Source organism: Castor canadensis, chromosome 2 (assembly GCF_047511655.1).
Source record: "Castor canadensis chromosome 2, mCasCan1.hap1v2, whole genome shotgun sequence".
Classification (NCBI taxonomy): domain Eukaryota; kingdom Metazoa; phylum Chordata; class Mammalia; order Rodentia; family Castoridae; genus Castor; species Castor canadensis.
The window spans coordinates 123,253,086-123,276,524 of NC_133387.1; the positions used below are offsets into that span (position 1 = coordinate 123,253,086).

At 41.1% G+C, this 23,439-nt stretch overlaps 1 protein-coding gene across 7 annotated transcripts in view; it reads left to right on the forward strand.

The window, feature by feature from the left end:
- Window positions 1-23,439, forward strand: part of LOC109677863 (uncharacterized) — a 94,573-nt gene that overhangs the window by 50,526 nt on the left and 20,608 nt on the right. The window contains exon 2 of one of the 7 annotated variants that reach the window (XR_012445361.1): window positions 696-7,232. The exons of the other annotated variants lie outside the window; for them this stretch is intronic. The gene's annotated coding sequence lies outside the window, so the exon portion shown is untranslated. Of the gene's footprint in view, window positions 1-695; window positions 7,233-23,439 lie in introns of those variants that run through there. 7 annotated transcript variants of the gene reach the window in all.

Genomic DNA, 23,439 nt, shown 5'->3' on the forward strand with positions numbered 1-23,439 from the left:
AGCTTTATTTCTTAGAACAAACAGCTAACTTTCAAAATTCCTTTTTATTTGCAAAATGGAAGTACTGTTTTTTCCTTTTGGATGAATATCCACATTTGTACTAAGTTGTATTTCAAGGTTTGAGTAAGTGAAGAAAATAATTTGTTGGCTCCACAGGAAAATGCTGAGAAATGAACTGTGTACATACTTCAGGAAGATTAATCTTTTCTTCTGTTAAGCACCATCAGCATAGTGCAACTCCTGGTTCTGTTAGAAATAAAGTCAGTAGTGGGTGGGGCAGACATTAGAACTTCAGAGGGATGGACTTCAAACCTTGGGGGCAGGGTTTTAAATCTGGACCAGGCATTGGATATCAGCAGGCTGAGGCTTTGAATATTGGGGGCTTTCTAAGTCAGGGTTTACTTTTTAAAAACATGTCTGCAAATTTTAAGTCTTATGTTTGTATTTTGAACATTATAATACAAATATGAAACACAAAACTTCCAATGTTAACAATGATCTGTGAAGGCTGACTCAGATTAAGGTACCAAATAGTTTGTATCTCCTAAAAAGATCTTTTGAAGTTCTATTAATGCTTATAGTATGTACTATTATTCCTTACCAAAATCTTCATGTAATTTAAAAGGTAGGTACTAAAAGTATGTCATTTTGCCTTTAAAGAAAAACTAAAACCAATACTCTTCAAAAATTTCCAGGAAATAGAAAAGGAAGGAACACTACCAAACTCATTCTATGAAGCCAGCATTATACTCATCCCAAAATCCAAAAAAGACACAACCAGAAAAGAGAATTCTAGACCAATATTTTTAAAGAATATATATGCAGAGATTCTCACACTGGCAAGCAGATCATACACCATGACCATGTTGGGTTCATTCCAGAGATGCAAGAATGGTTCAATATATGTAAACCCATAAACATAATAGAGCATACAAACAGAAGCAAAGAGAAAAACTACATGATACTCTCAATAGATGCAGAAAAGCCTTTGACAAAACCCAACACCCTTTCATGATAAAAGCTCTGAAGAGACTAGGAATAGAAGGAATGTTCTTCAACATAATAAAGGCTGTATATGACAAACTGAGAACCAACATCATCCTAAATGGAGAACCACTGAAGCCATTTGTGTTAAAGTTACAAATGACACAGGACTGTCCACTTTCTCCACTCCTATTCAATGTAGTTTTGGAATTCTTAACAAGAGCAATAAGAAAAGAGTAAGAAATAAAAGGGATTGACATAGGGAAGGAAGAAGTCAAACTCTCCCTATTTGCAGATGACATGATCCTAAACCTAAGAGGCCCTTAAAACTCTATCAAATCATAAACTTTTTCAGCAAAGTAGCAGGTTACAAAATTAACATATAGATATCAGTAATCTTCCTATATGCCAGAGAGAAATCAGGAAATAATCCCATTTACAACAGTCTCAAAAACAAAATACCTTGGGAATAAATTTAACTCAAAAAACAAAAACCTTTTTAATGAAAACTATAAACCACTGAAGATAGAAATTGAAGAAGACATCAGAAGATAGAAAGATCTCCCATGTTCATGGATTGGTAGAATCAGCATTATGAAAATGACCATATTACCAAAAGCAATATACTGTGTTCAACACAATTCCTATCAAAATTCCAATGACATTCTGCACAGAAACAGGAAAATCAATCTGGTAATACATATGGAAACACAAAAGACCACAAATAGTCAAAGCAATTCTGAGCAAAACATCCAATGATGGAGGCATCACAATACCCACTTTCAAACTATACTTACAGAGACATGACAATAAAAACAGCACAAAACATACAGGATGACCAAAGGATCAGCATAGAAGATCCATACATAAACCCATGCCTCCACAGCCACCTGATTTCAACAAAGGGGCCCAAACACATGATGGACAAAAAGCACCCACTACAACAGATGTTGCTGGGAAAAGTGCATATCCACATGTAGAAGACTGAAACTAGAACCCTGTCTTTCACCCTGTACCAAAATCAACTCAAAGTGGATCAAAGACCTTAATATAAGCCTTGAAACTTTGAAACAACTCAGGAAGCAGTAGGAAATACACTAGAACAGAAACATACTTCCAGTGAATACTGAATAGGGAACAAAATACTAAGTAGAACTTAAAAGGCTCAGATCTGAGAAAGAATGAACAAATGGAACTGCATCAAACTAATTTATCACTCTTCTCATTAAGTAGGACTTTAAAGTTAAATTTGTCAAGTGAGTGACAAATCCATGTTAAGAGGAACACAATACATATGGATGCAATCTGTGATGTAGAATATATAAAGGGAAGGAATGGAACTGTATAAGAGCAGAGTATTTTCATACCACTGAAACTAAGTTAATATTATTCCAACTAGATTGCTATGTATTTAAGATGTTTATTTTAATCCCAAAGGTAAGCAATGAAAAAAATAACTGGAAGGAAAACAGAAGAAGAAAGAAATGGGATCAAAATGGTACAGTTCAAAAACTCAACTGAAAGGACTGTGGTATAGTTCAGTGGTAGAGTCTTTGCTTAGCTTGCATGAGGTCCTAGGGTTAAATCCCCAGCACTGAAAAAATCAACTACATCCATAAAAAAATAAATTGGTGATGCAGGAATTGAAAGAAACAAGCATATAAGACATACAGAGGCTGAAAGCTACTGGCTCAAATGTCATCCTAGATCCTTGGGAGGCTGACATAAGGAGGATTGGAGTTTGATGCCAGCCAACACAAATAAATCACAAGACCCCATCTCCAAAACAACCAGAGGAAAATGGATTGCAGATGAGTCTCAAGCAGTAGAGTGTATGATTTACAAGTGCAAAACCCTGAGTTTGATCTCCAGTAAGAGAAGAAGAAGAAAAAAGACATAGAGAGAGCAAATAGCTAAATGGCAGGAATTACACAATCCTTCTCAGGAATTCCTATAAACACAAATGGGTTAAACTATCCAGTTAAAATGCAGAGACTGGCAGAATGGATTTGAAAACCATGATTTATATAGGCTGAATTCAGAAAGAATCACTTTGGGTACAAAGAAAAGAAAGATGGACCACTTTTTCCTTTAAAACAGGGTATTTCAATAATGAGTGTATTATCATGCAAAATAGATTGTTCACCAAAAATGTAGTAAGAAACATCAGTATACATTGATAAAAGCCTTAATTCATCAAGATACAACTTTAATTATAATATCCCCAAATATATGAATACCCCTGAAATATATGAACCAAAACTTTATGTAATAAAGAGTTTAACACATCATATCCAATATCCATGAGGAAACAGAGAACTTGACCAACACTAAAAAGCCAATCAGTCCTAGCATACATATACAGAACACTGAAACCAACCTAAGCAGAATACATATTCTTTTCAAGTGCCCATAGAACACTCTCCAGGGCAGATTATGCATTAGGCAACAAGTCTTAATACATGTAAAATAACTGAAATCATACAGGGTATTTTTTCAATTGTTCCTGGAGCCACGTAGCCTGTTGGAAAAGGTAGTTTGTACATTTCTATACAATACCTGAAATACTTGTATGTGTAAGAGGAAGTACTGAAAATTGTGCATACTCCTCTCTGTTCAGCCAAAAGAAAATCTAAGGCTAGGTGGTGGTCCATGAGTCCAAGAAAGACCCTTTGTTTAAGTCCAAAACTAAAAACACCACGTTTAAGTACCATAGGACATGTCTGGAGACAGTAGAAATAGTCACTTTGTCTCTATTAAACTAGAAGGCCCTGGCCAAAAAATATGAGTTTGTGCCTAGAAGGGCTTTAATGCCAGATAGCCACACATGCATAAGAACCACTCCCTTAAACTTCTTGGTCTTGATTAATTTTTTGAAAGGTCTGGCAGGAGTGATTCCATTTGAACTTCAAGGACATTCCCCCCTTGTCTTCAAACAGTTTGTCTCTGAGCAGCCTCCTGTGAAGATTTTTCTGATTGGTCATTTTGATCCTTTTTTGTGAGGATTAGCTTTTTTGTTGTTTAAGTGTCCCATGTCAGGGGAGTGGAGCAGGAGATCAACAAGCAGGTCAGGTGGTCATCAGTGCCAGCTAGACACTTTTTGCCAAATTTAACCAACAAAGTGTCTTAGAAGGAGTTGCTCTTAGGCAGTAGTCTTCTAAATAATGACAATATGAAGCAAAATCTAAAGCTAACTTGGTTGACAGACAGGTAGTTGTTAGAACCATTTTTTTATGGACTTGATTGTAAATGTACCAGAAGGATCAGAACTGTAATGACAAAAACTTAAAAGAGCCATGGTTAAAATTCTGGCAGACAATTTAGCAACTAACAGAACAGTATATCAGTACCATTAACATTTTGTTACAATGTTTATCTGAAATTTGTATTTTAGAAGGCCTGATATACTTGGACAATGCAAATATATTTAATATATAGGAGCCAGCAACAGCATCACAGCTCTCTAGAGGTTGTACATACATATTAGTTGTTACACTTGGAGTAAAATTTTTGATTTCCCATCAGTTGAGGAGGCAGTGTCAGTGACCCATCATAGCCTAATCACAGGCACATATAGGGTAATAACTGCATTGGAACCACACAAGAAAATATGTGGTCATTTAAAAGATTTGACATAAACCAACTCTTAAATAAACCTTTATTTAGTTATGACTCAGTTATCTCAGAAATCAAAACTCTGAAAAATACATCAGAGAACACAAGTTCATGAGGACTAAGTGTTGAGTTAGGAAACCTGGTGGCTGACATTAACAGATGGCTTATGACATACAGCAGGATTCTGCTGACTTGTAGCCAATGGAGTACTCCAAAATTGGCAGGCTCAATCTGAGCATCCCAGACCAAGAATTTTCTCCACCTGTCACGTGGAAGGAGTTGATAATGCATAGCCCAGTGTTTGAGAGTTAATGATACACAACCCAGTTTTTTGTTGTTGTTGATTTTTATGAACTAAGTACTCTATTTTGTTGACTCTGATAAAGACTTGAGGTCTCAAGACCTCAAGTGTAGTGCTCTTTTTTAAGTCCTTTTTTATGCTATTTGGAGGGTGTACTTTTTACTTTGTTTTACATAAGTAGATTTGTCCCAATCTACATGTCAGTGCAGCAACACTCCCTGTGTTTAGCTGCCTGTTGCCTCTCTGTGTCATAATAATATTTTGTTTTACTCCTTAATTGTCTTGGAGCACCAAAAGATCCCTGACAGTTATCTTGATAGAAAAAGAAACTTCTTTAAGACAGTTTTTTTGTAAATGCTATAAAGAACAGAACAATATTTTTAAGACACCCTTGTTGTTATGAGCTTAGACAATTTTTTAGTTTAACATCAATACATTAAAATTTGATCTTATGAAACCTTTCATATCAATCTTAGATTTTACTCAATTTAATCACTTACATAAGCATTTATAAGCATCATCTATTTTTATTTATTTTATCATTTTTGCATTTACTTACATGTGTATACATTTTTGTGCTACCTCCCCCCTTATAAGCTCCATGTTTTTAATGACAACTTACTCTGTACCTTTATGATTACTTACTCTGTACCCCTGGGGGAGCTTGTTCTTATCTTTTTTTCCTATTTTGAGGAAAAAAGTTTTGTCCATAATCCTTTTTTTAATCTAAAAGTATTTTTAACTTGTTATTTTTAAAAATCATATCATTAACATCTTTTATATTTCTTTGTTACTTGTTGAAAATACCTCAGAAGACCTTTTAACTTAGAACCTATATTTGTATGAAATAAACAGAAAGAAAGCAATCTTAAATTTTTTTTCTATAAAGACAATGTATAGAAAGCCCAGTTTTTGGTAGATCCATGTATTATAAAGGAGAGGATTAAATCCCACTAGATTTTTTTGCAACAGAATGAAACAGGCTAAGGTCATTTCTTAACTATTCAGATTTTAAGATTCTGCTGGTGATTTGTGGCTAGGATTTACAATGCCACATTTTGCTTTTTGATTGTTCTGACCTGGAGTGTTAATTAACCTCTGAATGCCTGCATCTTAGTGAGACCTGATTGAACTAAATTTGAAAACTGGGTAGCAGTAGAAAAAAGTAGAAGTAACACTTTTTTTTACATTAACTCTAGAAAACTTTAAATGACCCTAAATACTTAGAGAAGCCTTTAAACAAAGAATTTAAACAAAAAATCCAGATGCTTATTATTCTGTTTTACCAGTTGATGATTAAAAAAAACAGCTAATTGTTTGGCCGGTGGGCAGCCACCCCATGGCGATCAGGGACTCTCTGCTCACTTTCCACTCCATCCCCTCCTTCCCTTCATGGTTACCACGCAACTCCTGCTGGCAGGCAATGGGTCCTGACCTATCCTACAGATCCATACTACCCCAAGCTCCTCCCCACCAAACCTCAACCTATCCTGACACCCCATAATACCTTAAGCTCTTGACTTCACCCAGGCTATAAAAGCTGGGCTACCATTTCTCAGGCGCGACTTCTCAGGCCCTGCTCTTTGGGGACGGTGAACCTTGCCTGAGAGCGCGCTCTCAATAAAGCCTTCTTAAAGCCTGCTTGCTTTGTTATTTGGCTCCAATTTGGCCTTCCCATCAGCATCGACCTAACATTTGGTGCCGAAACCTGGGAGGAAGCGAGCCTCACCTGACTCTAGGCAGTCAGGGCCCTGAGACAGGCCCTGGCTTGAGGCCCTTCCTCCTCTCTGATTGATGCTCCGGCTCTGGCTTGAGTGAGTCTCCTCCCCCGTTTTGTTCCTCCTCACACCCCTGTCCTAGTCACGGCCATGCCAGGATCAGCCCCTCCCCTTCTCTTCGCACCTGGGCATTCGGAGAGACATCTCCCTTGTCCAGGATGCCTCCTCTGAACCGGGTCTCCTCTTTTAGTGAGGGACACTTCTCTAAAGGTTGAGACCTCCGACAACTCGGGGGTGGGGTCCTCCCAATCCAAGCCAGACTCAGGGACTCCCTTGTCCTGTCTCCTCTCAAACTTCAAAATTTGGGACTCTCTCCAGACCTCTGCTGCAAGCAGCTCATTTTCTACTGCACCATGGCATGGCCACAATACACCTTAAGCAACAACTCAAAATGGCCTCCACAGGGCACTTTTGATTTTAATATCCTCACTGATCTTGACAATTTTTTGCCGTCAAACCCATAGATGGTCTGAGGTCCCATATGTACAGGCCTTCTGGGAACTGTGCTCTCACCCCTCTCTGTGCTTCCAATGTTCCCCTTCCCAGATCCTTCTAACACCCAATTCTTCTGGGTCCCCTCCCCCATACCCCAACCCTTCTCATTTATCTGAATCTACTGAATTCCTCACCCCTGCCCCCACCAACCACAGCCACCCTCATCGTCACATCCAGCTCCCCCTTCCCCTCCCCCTCTCCCACCCAAGTAGCCATCTCCTTTGGCCTTGCCTTCCACACCCTCTGCTCCACCTACTCCCTGCCCTCCTACATCCCCAATAGCCTCCTACACTCGCTCACACCACCCTTCCCCACCCCCTCTCCTTTGTCCTCTCCAAGAGGTGAGGATACACGCAGGAAGGGCCACTCTCTGAGGCTTCCTCAGAACCCAGCACTCAGGGAGGAAGCATGTATAAGGGGAACCCTCTGCCCCATGCAGCCCTGGCTTGTCAGCCCAGGCAGGGACACTGACATAGAGATGTGCCAAAGACCTACACAGTGGATGCCTCATAGCCTCCTGACCCTTTTTCTTAACCGCCTCCAGGAGGCCCTAACCCAATATACCCGATTAGACCCTACCTCCCCTGCTGGGGCACCAATCCTGGTTGGACATTTTATATCTCAGTCCACACCAGATATTAGAGTTAAACTAAAAAAGGCCAAAGATGGCCCTCAAACCCCTATACAGAATCTGATGAAAATGGAATTTAAAGTTTTAATGCTTGAAAAGAGGCAGCAGAATCAACCCACCAAAAAACACCTCCAACAAAATGTGGCCCTCCAAACCCAATCCTTGGTGGCAGCCCTGTGGACAGCTGGATTACAACCCTGAGTCAAAGGAGGAACCTGAAACCTCCCAACAGCCCCTCTGGGGGCCTGCTTCAAATGTGGCAAGGAAGGCCACTGGGCTCGCCAGTGCCCCAACCCAAGATCTCCAACTAAACCCTGCCCAAAATGCAAACAGGTGGGTGACTGGGATCAGATTGTCCTGGACAGGGCTTACCCGCTACGGCTCCTCATGGAGGGTCAGCCCCACCAGCTATCCAGATCCCTGACTTTCTTGGACTGGCAGAAGATTGACAATGCCTTGACTTGGGGACCCCAATCACCCTCACTGAGTCCAAGGTCATGCTCCAGGTAATGGGTAAGTCCGTCTCCTTCCTCTTGGACATATTACCTATTGGTATATTGGACATATACCTATTCTCTGCTGCCTGCCCACTCGGGTTTAACAGTTCCTTCATCAGTCTCTGTTATGGGAATTGACAGCTTTCCCTTCCTGCCCATATAAAATTCTGTGCCTTCCTTGCTCTGCTAGAGGTATAATATTTCCACACTCTTTCCTTGTCATCCCATCCTGCCCTGCCCCACTTCTAGGTCGAGATATTGTAACAAAGCTTGGGGTCCCCATGACCATCCCTCCCCACCTACCAGAATCTCTAGCTTCCCACTCACTCCTTCTGGCCTCTGCCAGCCACCTAACCCCTTCACCTCCTGGACCTGCTCCAACCACCTTTCCGCTTCCAGTCAGCCCCATTGTCTGGGACATCTCAGTCCCGGTTGTGGCTACACACCACTCGCCCATCCACATTTCTCTTAAGGACCCTAACCAATATCCCTGTAGACCCCAATTTCCTATTTCAGAAATCCAGTACACTTCTACAATAATGTTGATGACCTCCTTCTGTGCTCCCTCTTCCAGCAGGACTCTGAAACAGGAACAGCCAACCTCCTTACCTTTCTAGCCTCTAAGGGATACTGGGTCTCCCCAGCCAAGGCCCAACTCTGCTTACAAGCTGTTACTTTTCTGGGCTTCTGTCTCAACCCCATCTCAAAGGCACTTATCATGGACCAGGTCCAAACCTTAAAGGACCTCCCTCCTCCTAATCATGCCCCCAAAATTTTATCCTTCTTGGGCTTCATTGGGTTTTTTAGACACTGGATTCCTAATTTTGCCTCGTTGGCCTGCCCACTGTACCAGGCTGCCAAGGAGACTCCCAATGGTCCCCTCACCTCTGTCCATGGTCCATCGCTGTTTTTCCTCTCTCAGGGACACCCTCTTTCAGGCTCCAGCCTTGACCCTCCCAAACCCTTCCAAACCATACCACCTATTTACAGATGTTACTTCTGGAATAGCCAAAGGGGTCCTTACCCAACTATCAGGCCCTATTCACCGACCAATTGCTTACCTCTCCAGACAGCTGGATCTCACTATCAGGGGCTGGCAGCTGTGCCTCTGAGCTGTTGCAACAGCAGCCACCCTCACCAGGGAGGCTCTTAAGCTATCCCAACTACAACCAATAACTGTATATTCTCCACACAGACTCGCTAACCTCCTCACCCATTCCTTTCTCTCTCTCATTGGAGCTTCCCGCCTACAGACATTTCACCTCCTATTCATCAACAATCCTGATATAATTCTCCCTACGTGCTCCCCACTCAACCCCACTACAGTGCTTCCCACCCCCCCCAGTCAATTCCCCCACCTATCCTTTTCCTCTCTTCTAGCTTCACTCCAAACTATTAGCCAAAAGAACAAACTGCTCTCCCCAAAGAAGGGGAAATTATGTCTCCCAATGGGTGGATCTTCAAAGACAACCATCTGATCCTCCCCTTGGGCCAGACAACAGAGGTCATCACTGCCATCCACAACTCACTACACATAGGCCCCAAGGCCCTTCTCTCCTTCCTGGAACCCTTGTTTCACCTCAGAGGCCTCCAATCCACCATCCATTGGGTCCAGGAGGCCTGCTCCATTTGCTGTCAAGCAAACCCCCACGGCGGACTCCATCTCCACCAATCCCTCCACCAACTCTGCGGTAGCCAGCCCGGTAAAGATTGGCAGATTGATTTCACTCATATGCCAATTAACTCTGGTAATGTTCAACCAGATGATGCTCCAGGATTCATGACTACCAGCTCCTCCCCATGGGGTCCTGCTGTACCAGTCAAGTGGCCCAAGACATCCCTAGCCCCTAACTTCACCCCTTTTCAGCAGGAAGTAGCCAGAACCAATTCTGCACCCCTATACCAAAGAGTCTGGGATGTTTGGCCGGTGGGCAGCCACCCCATGGCAATCAGGGACTCTCTGCTCACTTTCCACTCCATCCCCTCCTTCCCTTCATGGCTACCATGGCAACTCCGGCACACAGTGATTACGGCACACAGTGATTAGAGGCTTCATGGACCACGGCAACTCCGGCACACAGCAATTACAGTGCACAGCAATTAGAGGCTTCATGATTACCATGGCAACTCCTGCTGACAGGTGATGGGTCCTGACCTATCCTACAGATCCATACTACCCCAAGCTCCTCCCCACCAAACCTCGACCTATCCCGATGCCCCATAATACTTTAAGCTCTTGACTTCATCCAGGCTATAAAAACTGGACTGCCACTTCTCTGGTGTGACTTCTCTGGCCTTTCTCTTTGGTGACGGTGAACCTCGCCCGAGAGTGCGCTCTAAATAAAGCCTGCTTAAAGCCCACTTGCTTTGTTATTTGGCTCCAATTTGGCTTTCCCATCAGTGTTGACCTAACACTAATGTTGGCTGGAGTGAAAAGACAAAAAAGGAGCTCCGGAACAAAAGCAATCCCAGTACATGCAGGGAGCTGATTTTATCTTCTTTCTCCATCCAGTATCAACCACAGTTGCAAGGGACCAGTGCCTAAAGGACACATGTTATCCCAAACTAAAGCTGGAATTTGGGGACCAAGGCCCAAACTTCTGAGATTTTACATGCCAGTTCTTGTCATTTACCTTGACATCACACATAAAAAGTTTTAGGCCTGCCTAAGCCAAAGTGCAAATAAAAACGTGTAGAGAACATAAAGCCTCACTTAACAAGCTGCAAAGTTTGTCTGAACTTGGGAGAAGTGCAGTTTAGAATCAGTGAGCTACCAGACCTCTGGACTGTAGATAAACAGCTCTTGCCAATACCAGGACACCAACTCCATGGAGACGACTGATAAGGCATGCAACCAATATGGTGTGTAATATGGCTACACTTATGCTAAGATGTGATGACATCTAGTCTAGAGCAGCACATCAGGGGCCCCACTTTTGGGTGTAACCAATCAGCAGAGGAGTAAATGATATCAGAGGGGAACACCCTGCAGGAGAAAATCACATAAAGAGGACACCTACTGAGGGCACAGCAAATGTCCTCCAGCACTCATGAGCAACATATGCTAGCATCAAGGGACTCTCTTCTGCATGAGCCTCTACTTGCCAGAGTGACTCACTTTCCTGAGTAAGAGAGGCCTTGTGACAGCTCTACTTCCTGAGCAGATTGAGCTCCAGGCAATCTCAGCCCAAAGGAGCTGATTTCTGACAGCTGGGAGGGGCTCCCCTGTGGGGCACTGGCTCTGCCTGCCAACACTCTCAGCCTGAAGGAACAGATTGCTTGGTGGGGCTCCATCTGAGGAGTGCAAGCCTTGCCTGCAGCAGTGTCCTGTGAGGTGACTGACCATGTGTGGTGAATCCCTCTTGGACCTTGTAAGTGTGTATGGGAAGTATGAATAAATGTTGTTTCATTGACCCAAGTATCTGAGTGGTCTTTGAGGGATATTGCCATGGTTTTGTTGCCTCTACACTAAGTCTGACTTGGGTTCTATCCCAATCCCACCATAGGGATATTGGCCTGGGTTCAGGACATTCTAACTCCCCCTAGAGGGGAGAAAGATGGAGTCCTGTTTAAGACAAAATGAAAAACAAAAACCTGATAATGGGCCTCAGTAATTGTTGGTTTTCCAGAATTCCATATGAAGGGCAGACTTTTGGATGTCCACATGTTCCCAAATGGTGGCAATAATCCAAAGGGAAAAATGCCTCTTCCCCTTCCCAAGAAACATCTGTTCATGGCAGAGAGGAATCTCTCCTTCAACATCCATCCACACCAAAATCTCCACCCTCAGGCAATAAAAAAGTTTCAAAACCCAATTTCCAACATGACCCATGGGGCTACTTGTTTCCAGGTCCTGCTGCATGACCCCATGTAACCTTTCCTTTCTCTTCTCTGCAAATAAAACTTTCTGACATTTGCTGCTCAAGTCTGCCTTTGATTTCTTTCTTTTTTTTTTTTTGTATCTGATTTCTTTCCTTTATTTTATTTTTTTTTCTTTTATTATTCATATGTGCATACAAGGCTTGGTTTATTTCTCCCCCCTGCCCCCACCCCCTCCCTTACCACCCACTCCACCCCCTCCCGCTCCCCCCCTCAATACCCAGCAGAAACTATTTTGCCCTTATCTCTAATTTTGTTGTAGAGAGAGTATAAGCAATAATAGGAAGGAACAAGGGGATTTGCTGGTTGAGATAAGGATAGCTATACAGGGCATTGACTCACATTGATTTCCTGTGCGTGGGTGTTACCTTCTAGGTTAATTCTTTTTAATCTAACCTTTTCTCTAGTTCCTGGTCTCCTTTTCCTATTGGCCTCAGTTGCTTTAAGGTATCTGCTTTAGTTTCTCTGCATTAAGGGCAACAAATGCTAGCTAGTTTTTTAGGTGTCTTACCTTTCCTCACCCCTCCCTTGTGTGCTCTCGCTTTTATCATGTGCTCATAGTCCAATCCCCTTGTTGTGTTTGCCCTTGATCTAATGTCCACATATGAGGGAGAACATATGATTTTTGGTCTTTTGAGCCAGGCTAACCTCACTCAGAATGATGTTCTCCAATTCCATCCATTTACCAGCGAATGATAACATTTCGTTCTTCTTCATGGCTGCATAAAATTCCATTGTGTATAGATACCACATTTTCTTAATCCATTCGTCAGTGCTGGGGCATCTTGGCTGTTTCCATAACTTGGCTATTGTGAATAGTGCCACAATAAACATGGATGTGCAGGTGCCTCTGGAGTAACAGTCTTTTGGGTATATCCCCAAGAGTGGTATTGCTGGATCAAATGGTAGATCGATGTCCAGCTTTTTAAGTAGCCTCCAAATTTTTTTCCAGAGTGGTTGTACTAGTCTACATTCCCACCAACAGTGTAAGAGGGTTCCTTTTTTCCCGCATCCTCGCCAACACCTGTTGTTGGTGGTGTTGCTGATGATGGCTATTCTAACAGGGGTGAGGTGGAATCTTAGTGTGGTTTTAATTTGCATTTCCTTTATTGCTAGAGATGGTGAGCATTTTTTCATGTGTTTTCTGGCCATTTGAATTTCTTCTTTTGAGAAAGTTCTGTTTAGTTCACATGCCCATTTCTTTATTGGTTCATTAGTTTTGGGAGAATTTAGTTTTTTAAGTTCCCTGTATATTCTCGTTATCAGTCCTTTGTCTGATGTATAGTTGGCAAATATTTTCTCCCACTCTGTGGGTGTTCTCTTCAGTTTAGAGACCATTTCTTTTGATGAACTGAAGCTTTTTAGTTTTATGAGGTCCCATTTATCTATGCTATCTCTTAGTTGCTGTGCTGCTGGGGTTTCATTGAGAAAGTTCTTACCTATACCTACTAACTCCAGAGTATTTCCTACTCTTTCTTGTATCAACTTAAGAGTTTGGGGTCTGATATTAAAATCCTTGATCCATTTTGAGTTAATCTTGGTATAGGGTGATATACATGGATCTAGTTTCAGTTTTTTGCAGACTGCTAACCAGTTTTCCCAGCAGTTTTTGTTGAAGAGGCTGCTATTTCTCCATCGTATATTTTTAGCTCCTTTGTCAAAGATAAGTTGCTTATAGCTGTGTGGCTTCATATCTGGATCCTCTATTCTGTTCCACTGGTCTTCATGTCTGTTTTTGTGCCAGTACCATGCTGTTTTTATTATTATTGCTTTGTAATATAGTTTGAAGTCAGGTATTGTGATACCTCCTGCATTGTTCTTTTGACTGAGTATTGCCTTGGCTATTCGTGGCCTCTTGTGTTTCCATATAAATTTAACAGTAGATTTTTCAATCTCTTTAATGAATGTCATTGTAATTTTGATGAGAATTGCATTAAACATGTAGATTACTTTGGGGAGTATCAACATTTTTACTATGTTGATTCTTCCAATCCATGAGCATGGGAGATCTCTCCACTTTCTATAGTCTTCCTCAATCTCTTTCTTCAGAAGTGTATAGTTTTCCTTGTAGAGGTCTTTCACATCTTTTGTTAGGTTTACAGCTAGGTATTTGATTTTGTTTGAGGCTGTTGTAAATGGAATTGTTTTCATACATTCTTTTTCAGTTTGCTCATTGTTAGTGTATAGAAATGCTAATGATTTTTCTATGTTGATTTTATATCCTGCTACCTTGCTAAAGCTATTGATGATGTCTAGAAGCTTCTGAGTAGAGTTTCTTGGTTCTTTAAGGTATAGGATCATGTCATCTGCAAATAGGGATATTTTGACAGTTTCTTTACCTATTTGTATTCCTTTTATTACTTCTTCTTGCCTAATTGCTCTGGCTAGGAATTCCAGTACTATGTTGAATAGGAGTGGAGATAGTGGGCATCCTTGTCTGGTTCCTGATTTTAGAGGGAATGGTTTTAGTTTTTCTCCGTTAAGTATAATGCTGGCTGTAGGTTTGTCATATATAGCTTTTATAATGTTGAGGTACTTTCCTTCTATTCCTAGTTTTCTTAGAGCTTTTATCATGAAATGATGTTGGATCTTATCAAAGGCTTTTTCTGCATCTATTGAGATGATCAAGTGGTTTTTGTCTTTGCTTCTGTTAATGTGGTTTATTACTTTTATTGATTTTCGTATGTTGAACCACCCCTGCATACCTGGGATGAAGCCTACTTGGTCATGGTGAATAATCTTTTTGATGTGTTGCTGAATTTGGTTTGCCATTATTTTGTTGAGGATTTTTGTATCAATGTTCATTGAGGAGATTGGCCTATAGTTCTCCTTTTTGGAGGTGTCTTTGCCTGGTTTTGGGATAAGTGTAATAGTGGCTTCATAAAATGTGTTTGGCAGTTTTCCTTCCCTTTCTATTTGGTGGAACAGTTTAAGGAGGGTTGGTATCAGTTCTTCTTTAAAGGTCTCATAGAATTCAGCAGAGAATCCATCAGGTCCTGGACTTTTCTTTTTCGGGAGACTCTTCATTGCTGCTTCAATTTCATTTTGTGTTATAGGTCTATTCAGGTGATTAATTTCCTCTTGGTTCAGTTTTGGATGATCATATGTATCTAGAAATCTGTCCATTTCTTTTAGATTTTCAAATTTATTTGAATATAGGTTCTCAAAGTAGTCTCTGATGATTTCCTGGACTTCCATGGTGTTTGTTGTTATCTCCCCTTTTGCATTCCTAATTCTACTAATTTGGGTATTTTCTCTCCTCATTTTAGTCAGGTTTGCCAGGGATCTATCGATCTTGTTTATTTTTTCAAAGAACCAACTTTTTGAGAAAACTTTTTTTAAACTCTGACTAAGGCACTAAGGAAGGTAGAGGATAAACTAAACAGCATGCAAGATGTGGTGGGCAAAACAAACTCCAAGTTTGTATGGGATAGAAGAATTTCATTTAAATACAAACACTTATGCTGGGCCCACACCTGTAATCCTAGCAACTCAGGAGGCAGAGATCAGTAGGATCAAGTTTCATGGCCAAACTGCCCAAATAATTCTGGAGACACTGTCTTGAAAATATTCAACACAAAACAAGCTTGGCATAGTGGCTCAAGTGGTAGAGCACCTACTTAAGAAGCATGAGGCCCTGAGTTCAAATCACAGTATCACTAAAAATAAATAAATAAATAAATAAATAAAAACACATGAATTAAAATTAAACGGATGGAGATGGGGTGAATGTGTGTATTGAAATATCACAATTAATCACCTTTGTGAAATTAATATACACTAACTAAATGTTACTTTAAAAAGCAAATGGAGAAAATATATCATGCTAACACTAATCAAACAAAATCATGAGCTATGAACAGAACTGAGCTGTAGGGCAGGAGCCTAGAAATGTACCAAGAAAAGAGGCATTAGGTAGTAACACTGTGATTAGTTCTGCAACATGTGACAATTCTGAACATGTGTGCATCCAACAACAGATTCTGAACTATGTGAGAGCAACATTATTAGAAGTGTAAGCAAAAGATAAACCCAGAAGCACAACTGGGGACTTCAACAATACACTCATAAATGGACAGACTGACCTGGCATATAATCAGTGATAACACAGCTCAACTGAACATCAGTTGGGTCCCAGTGCATGTAATTGGCATCAATAGATCACTGCTTCCAGCAACATATTGCACATTCTTCCCAAGTGCACATGGACAGTCACCAACACAGGCCACCTTCTCAGTGATAAAACACACTTGAAGAGATTCAACAGACTAGAAAGCACACAATGTCTGCTTTCAGACCAGAGTGTAAGAAATAACAAAAAGATAACAGAAAAACTCCAAATATATGGACATTAAACAACCCACTTACAGAGAGTAAAAAAAAAAAAAAAAGAACTCTCAACAGCAATTTTTATTTTGAACTAAATGAAAATGAAATGATATTTTATGAAAATCTGTTGGAAGCAGCAAAAACAGTGCTTATAGGACAATTGATTGCAGGAGTGTGTAGAATAGACAAAAACAAGGATTTAGACTCAATAATCCAAATTCCTACCTTAGGAAAGTATGAAGGGAAAGTAAAACCAGCAAAAGTAGAAAAACAATATGGGGAATTACAAGTGAAATTTAAGCAGAAATTCAACAAAGAAAATCAGCAATGGAAAGCAAAGTTTCCTTGAAAACATCAATAAAGAAAAATGAAGATGAAATAATTTGTATTAAAATATATAGACATCTGACAAGGATACTCTTCATGTAGCTCTTGTAAACACATATGACCTTTTTTTTTTTCATTTACAAACTCAGAGAACAGGAGGGAAGAACAGGTTCTGCCTGAGGGTGGTTTGGTACCAGTGGGGGGAGTGTGGGAGGTGGGGAAAGGACCTAGGAGGTGAATATAGTGCAAATACTGAGTACACATTATGCAAATGGAAAAATGATACCTGTTGAAACTATTCCAGGAATGGGGATAAAGGAGAATGGTAGAAGGGATGAATTGAAGTATGATATATGTGACATATCGTAAGACCTTTGTAAATGCCACAATGTATTGCACTCAGCACAACAATAAAGAAGAAAAAATATTCATTGAAAAATGAGAAAACCATCAATAAAATTGCCAGTTATTGTGCCTCATGAGTGTAATCCCAGCTACCCAGGAGACAGAGATGGACACCACAGCTTGAGGTCAAGCTGGGAGTGGTGACATGATCCCAGCAACTTGCAAGTCTGTAGGTAGGAGGATCCCAGTCTGAGGCCAGCCGAGCAAGAACCAGGAGATGCTTTCTGAAAAATTCCTAGAGCAAAAACAGCTTGGGGGAATAGTTCAAGTTGCATAGCACTTGCTGAGCACAAGTGAGACTCTGAATTCAAACACAAGTACCACCAAAAATAAATAAGTAAATAAATAAATAAAATCCTTTAGTCCCTTTACCTGAACTTTCCCATTTGTAATTAGCCAACCACATAGACTGTGAACCTGAAACCTGGCCATCTGGCAAGGGGCAGCATTGCATTAGAGATAAAACCACAGTGGACTTCCTGCCTAGTTTGTGTTTGCTTCCCAGAAATTTTGCAGGGTGCACAGCCTTATGCAGAAATAAATTTTGCCTTGCCTATTGACTTTTGAGTTGTGTCATATCTCTTATGACACCCCAATGTCTTAGAGCTATTTCTAACAGTCTGAGGCCTTTCTTGGCAAAAGCAAGCCTTGTTAGAGGGCTGGGGCTTGGCTTAAGTGATAAAGCTGTTGCTTCAAGGTCCTGAGTTCAAATCCCACTACTGCTAAACAAAAAAAAAAGGTTATGATTAAAAGACCCAATCTGAAAAATTAACTACAAGCAAAAATGCGTGGGGGTGCTGCTCAAGGGTGCAGTGCTTGCAAGGCCCTGAGTCCAAACCCCAGTACTTTCAAACAAAGAAAAAATAAAGTTACTTGGTGTCAGGAAAAAGCTGCACATCGCACACAAAGGAGGCTCACAAGAGGTATCTCATGTTCAAAGTTTAATAAGCAGGCTGGCTGGCCAAGAAGAAAAAATGGTGCAGCAGCTTTTCTCAGCGGGTCTGGCCTTAAGTAGCACTTGGGAGAAAGCAAGGACTAGGGATGGACAAAGAGAGGTGGCAGGAGATAAGGGACAGTGGGACTTTGTTCTGCAAGGGATGAGACCAGCTGCTGAAGCAACATCTAGGGACAGGCAAAGGAAGGTGGCAGGAGATAAGGGACAATGGGGCTTTATTCTGCAAGAGATGAAACCAGCTGCTGAAGCAAGGTCTAGGCATGGGCAAAGAGAGGTGGCAGGAGATAAGGGACAGTGGGGCTTTGTTCTGCAAGGGATGAAACCAGCTGTTGCTCAGGCTGTAGAATGGTGGCAAGGGGCAGTTCTTATCATTCCCCCATTTTTTGTTTAATAATGATGAGGGTAGGGGATGAGGATCAGGAATTGGAGCAAAGCATCAGTCTCTTTAGCTGCTTCTTGCTGGCAGGGGGCATTGTATGGGGCAGGATCCTCAGGCTCTTGTGGCATCCTGGATGGGGCCTTCACAGTAGTTTTTCCAAGCCATTTTGGAGCGATTGATATCCCTGGAGGTACAACTGTTTAAAATTTTGATTAGCAGTAGCAGACATGTAGTATGATACAAGGGAGGAAGCTTAAGAATAGGAGAGCAAGAAATATAGGTATTAGGATGGGCATTAGCCAGGAGAACCACTGTGAAGTGTTGTTCTCTAGAGGATTTTAAGTGTCCATTCCTTAAGAGGTGATGCCACTGGGGGATCCCATTGAGCTTGACAGCAGTGGGTGTCATGAGAATGACCAGATGAGGGCTTGTCCACCAAAGTCCCAATGGAGAGGATAGAAGATCTTTAGGAAAAAAAGATCCCCTGGTTTAACAGAAATTGTTATAAGGTGGGGCAGGATCTGGTCTGTATGCTCTTTGAGAAGTTCCCTGAGAAGGTTAAGATAAGGCAGGTAGTCAGCCAGAGGAGCAGGGTCTGTTGGAGGCAAGTTTTCTCAGAGAAATGGGTGGCCATATATTATTTAAGACCAAAATAGGGATATTATGAGGAACATAAAGAGGTGTCTGCTAAGGGACTGCATACCTAGGGATCTAAATTTTGTAAAATCCTATAACTCCCAAGCTTGCTGTAAGCTACCTTATGGTATGGGGGGAGAGAAGTGGAAGATTGGGTTGATTTACTCATGACTCAGGGAGTGAGTCTGTCCCTTTAAGAACACACCTAGGTAGGTGACCTGAGGGAGACATAATTGAGCCTTCTCCTTAGAGACTTTGTATTCCCAGAGGCCAGCAAGTTTAAAAAGGGACTCAGCTGCCCTGCAGATAAGGGGTTCTGCGGCTCTGCATTGAAGAAGGGTGGCCTCTGGATAGTGCCCATCTAATAAGTCTCTGATTAGGGCCTGTCCACAAAGATGAGGGCTGTCTTTAAATTCTTGTGGCAAGACTGACCAGGTTAGTTGTTATGAAGCATTTGTGGGACCTTTAAAGGCAAATAGAGTCTGACTGCCAGGATGCAGGTTAAATGTAACAGTTTTGTATAAAAGAGAGATTTAGCTCATCATTTTACATAAACTGACATTTTTAACTCTGTAAATGTTTGTACCATATTTAGATAAAGTCTAGACACTGAACACAGTTATAAGGTGGTCATTTAAGAGACCATTGCATGAGCAAATATATAAATGAACTCTGATTTAGTAGTACTTAAAGTTTGACAAGATCAACAGAAAACACAAATAATTTTTTTGATAAAATCTTTTTCTGTAACGTTTTTGGTAGATGTTACTCAAAGCAGAACAATATTAAGATAAATTTGTTGTTTTATAGACATAGAGAATTTGATTTTAGTTTGACATGACCCTAAAAATCTTTTAGGCCACTCTTAGATTATACTTAACTTTAACTTTATTATACATTGAAGTTTTTATTATACATTTTTAAAACTTACTCAGACCTTTACATAACATATTAAACCCTTTGATGGCTTGTCTTTATCCCTCCTATTTGAAACAATTTTTAGGACAAACCCTTGTTTACAAAATCCTTTTTAATCTAAAAACATCTTTTTACTTTAAGTTCTTAAAAAATACATTTATTATCTATGTCTCTTTTAGTTGTTTACTTTGTAACTTGTATTTTAAAATTAACTTTTATAAGAGTTTTAAATTTATTATAGGGGCTGAAGTAACTAATTAGTAGTTCTTGCTGCTCTAAGGAATTTATCCCCTCAGGCTTGAGGGGATATTGTTTTGGGTGTGGAAACTGTGAGGGATTTTTGAGTTTTATTTGAATAGGGCGGGCTGTCAAGGCTCACCCTACAGTCATCCTATCAGTCCACATTGTGGGATCTATTTGTTTCTGAAGGAGGGGGCAGCAGAGATAGATGTCTGGGGGAGGAGAATTTGAATTTTTAGTTGAGATAGTAAATCCCATTCCAGCAGGGACATTGGAGTTTTAGGTACTATGAGGAAAGAGCGACAGAAGAGGAGGTCTCCCCAAGAGCAGGCCAGAGGCTGGGTAAACTAGCGCTCTAGGAGCTGGCCAGATTTGCCTTGAATGATAAGGACTGGGGACCAGGAGAGAAAGATAAGACAGAGAAATGAGCTCCACTGTCTAGCCAGAAAATGACCTTTTGTTTTTTTGCATAATGGCTACCATGAGGCTCCTCAACATTGATGCCAAGAAGTGGGGTGTGGACAGGAGGCCGGAACCCATCAATCCATAGGAGGTGACACCTCGTCTTCCATCTGGAGATGGGGGGGCACTTAGACTTCCAGTGACTACCTTTTCAGAAAGGATAGGGTCCTGGTTGGGGGTGGGGCTGTCTCCTGGGCTATCCCTCTTAAGCATTCTCTGCAGAAGTTCCCCTCTTGTCCATCATGGTAGCAAACTCGAGATGTAGGCCCCAGTTGGGTGGGGGCAGCAATGAGGTCATGTCTCTTATCTTTCTCTCTGTTAGTAATGTCCCGGTTATAATATATAGATATGGCTAGTTGTATTAGTTGATCCAAGGACTTTTCTCCTTCAGCCACAGATTGAGTTTTTTACAAATATTAGGGACTGACTGTTAGAAATTTATCTTTGAGGAGAACCTCTCACACCTGTGAGTCTGGGTCCATCGTGGTATGTTTTCTGATAGTGTCCTTAAGATGTTGTAGAAAGGTAAGGGGATTTTCTTTTAGGGCATTGCTGTAAGGAAAAGTTGTTGTTTTACATTGGCACCTGACACTCGGGAGAGCAGGTCTCTGAACTGTTCTGGGTCTCAGTTTCCTCACCTGAGGGATGAGGGATCTGGTCTAGGTTAAACTACTTTTTTCACTATGAGATGGCTGAAGTGACATTAATGTCAGTTATCTTTCTTACTATTTTTTGATTTAGCAATGTTGGGGAATTAAATGTATGGCTTTGTACATGTTGGGCAGACATTTTCCCATGAAGCTATTTCCTCAACCCCAAATATCTTTTTTTTTGTCTTTGGCTGTACTGGATTTGAACTCAGGGCTTTATGCCTGCAAAGTGGCACTCTACTGCTTGAGTTATATCATTAGTCCCTTTTTGTGTGGATCAGTTAAGGGGACTGTCTGTGTCTGTAGGTAGGTGTATTTATTTCCTTCTAGGTGTCACTAGTATTGGGGCTTATTGTAAATAGTAATCATTTTTAACCTGAGTGGCCTGGGCCAGAACCCATTGCATTTTTAATGAGGCAAGAGTCTGGTCTAGTAGAAGCATAATATCCTTTTATGTTAATTTTTTTTCATTTTTCTTTTATTATTCATATGTGCATACAAGGCTTGGTTCATTTCTTCCCCTTGCCCCTACCCCCTCCCTTACCACCCACTCCCCCCTCCCTCTCCCCTCCCAATACCCAGCAGAAACTATTTTGCCCTTATTTCTAATTTTGTTGTAGAGAGAGTATAAGCAATAATAGGAAGGAACAAGGGTTTTTGCTGGTTGAGATAAGGATAGCTATACAGGGCATTGACTCACATTGATTTCCTGTGCGTGGGTGTTACCTTCTAGGTTAATTCTTTTTGATCTAACCTTTTCTCTAGTACTTGTTCCCCTTTTCCTATTGGCCTCAGTTGCTTTAAGGTATCTGCTTTAGTTTCTCTGCATTAAGGGCAACAAATGCTAGCTAGTTTTTTAGGTGTCTTACCTATCCTCACCCCTTCCTTGTGTGCTCTCGCTTTTATCATGTGCTCATAGTCCAATCCCCTTGTTGTATTTGCCCTTGATCTAATGTCCACATATGAGGGAGAACATACGATTTTTGGTCTTTTGGGCCAGGCAAACCTCACTCAGAATGATGTTCTCCATTTCCATCCATTTACCAGCGAATGATAACATTTCGTTCTTCTTCATGGCTGCATAAAATTCCATTGTGTATAGTCCTTTTATGTTAATTGAAAGGTTTGGACCACAGAGATAAAGGCTTGAATGTATTTGTCTGGACATCAGTATAGCTGTCCAGATTTTTCTAAATTTTCCTTAGATCTGATAGCTGGAAGGGGACATAGATTGTCCCTCTTCCTACTGTTATCTGTTGAAGGGGGAAGCACCCATTAGGATGTTTTGGATAATGGGGTGGCTTAGAAAGTAGGGCAGAGGGTGGAGCAGTAGGGGTGGGCCTTGCAATTGATAAGGGGCTTTTTTGGTCCTCCTCTCCATGTTTATTCTGTGGTTTACAAAGAATGGCCAGCGTTTGAGTATCTAAATAGTAATTGTGGAGCCAATCTGAGATGAAAGAAAATTTGTATGGGGACCTTAGTTTACTTTTTTTCTTTTATAGAAAAGGTCTAATTGGAGTATGTTATTGTAATTTAAAGAACCCTGTGAAGGCCAGTTCTCTTGGTCACCCAAGGCATATAGAGGCCACTCCTCAGGACAAAGCTTTTAATATCTACAAGCCAAAAGACTGGAAGGTGCAGATCCCATCTAGAAAGAACAAAACATTAGGATCCTTTTAGTTAATAGCAGGCAGACTTTTTAATAAAGGCTACTTTTATCAAAGTTAGAGAAGGGCATTCAGAAGACATCCCAGGCCAGTAACAGTACCATGTGGGACAACTAGTATTAATATTTGGAGGGAAAAATTTATGTTGAGGCTGAAAGTATAGAAAATTTTAAATGAGAAGTTTAGAGACCACAGTAGTGTGTTATTTTGGGGACTATAACCTTGAGTTAACAATTGACTTACAAGGGCTGGGTCTGGTCCCAGGTGTGAGGTGGGACTAGGAGCAGGGCT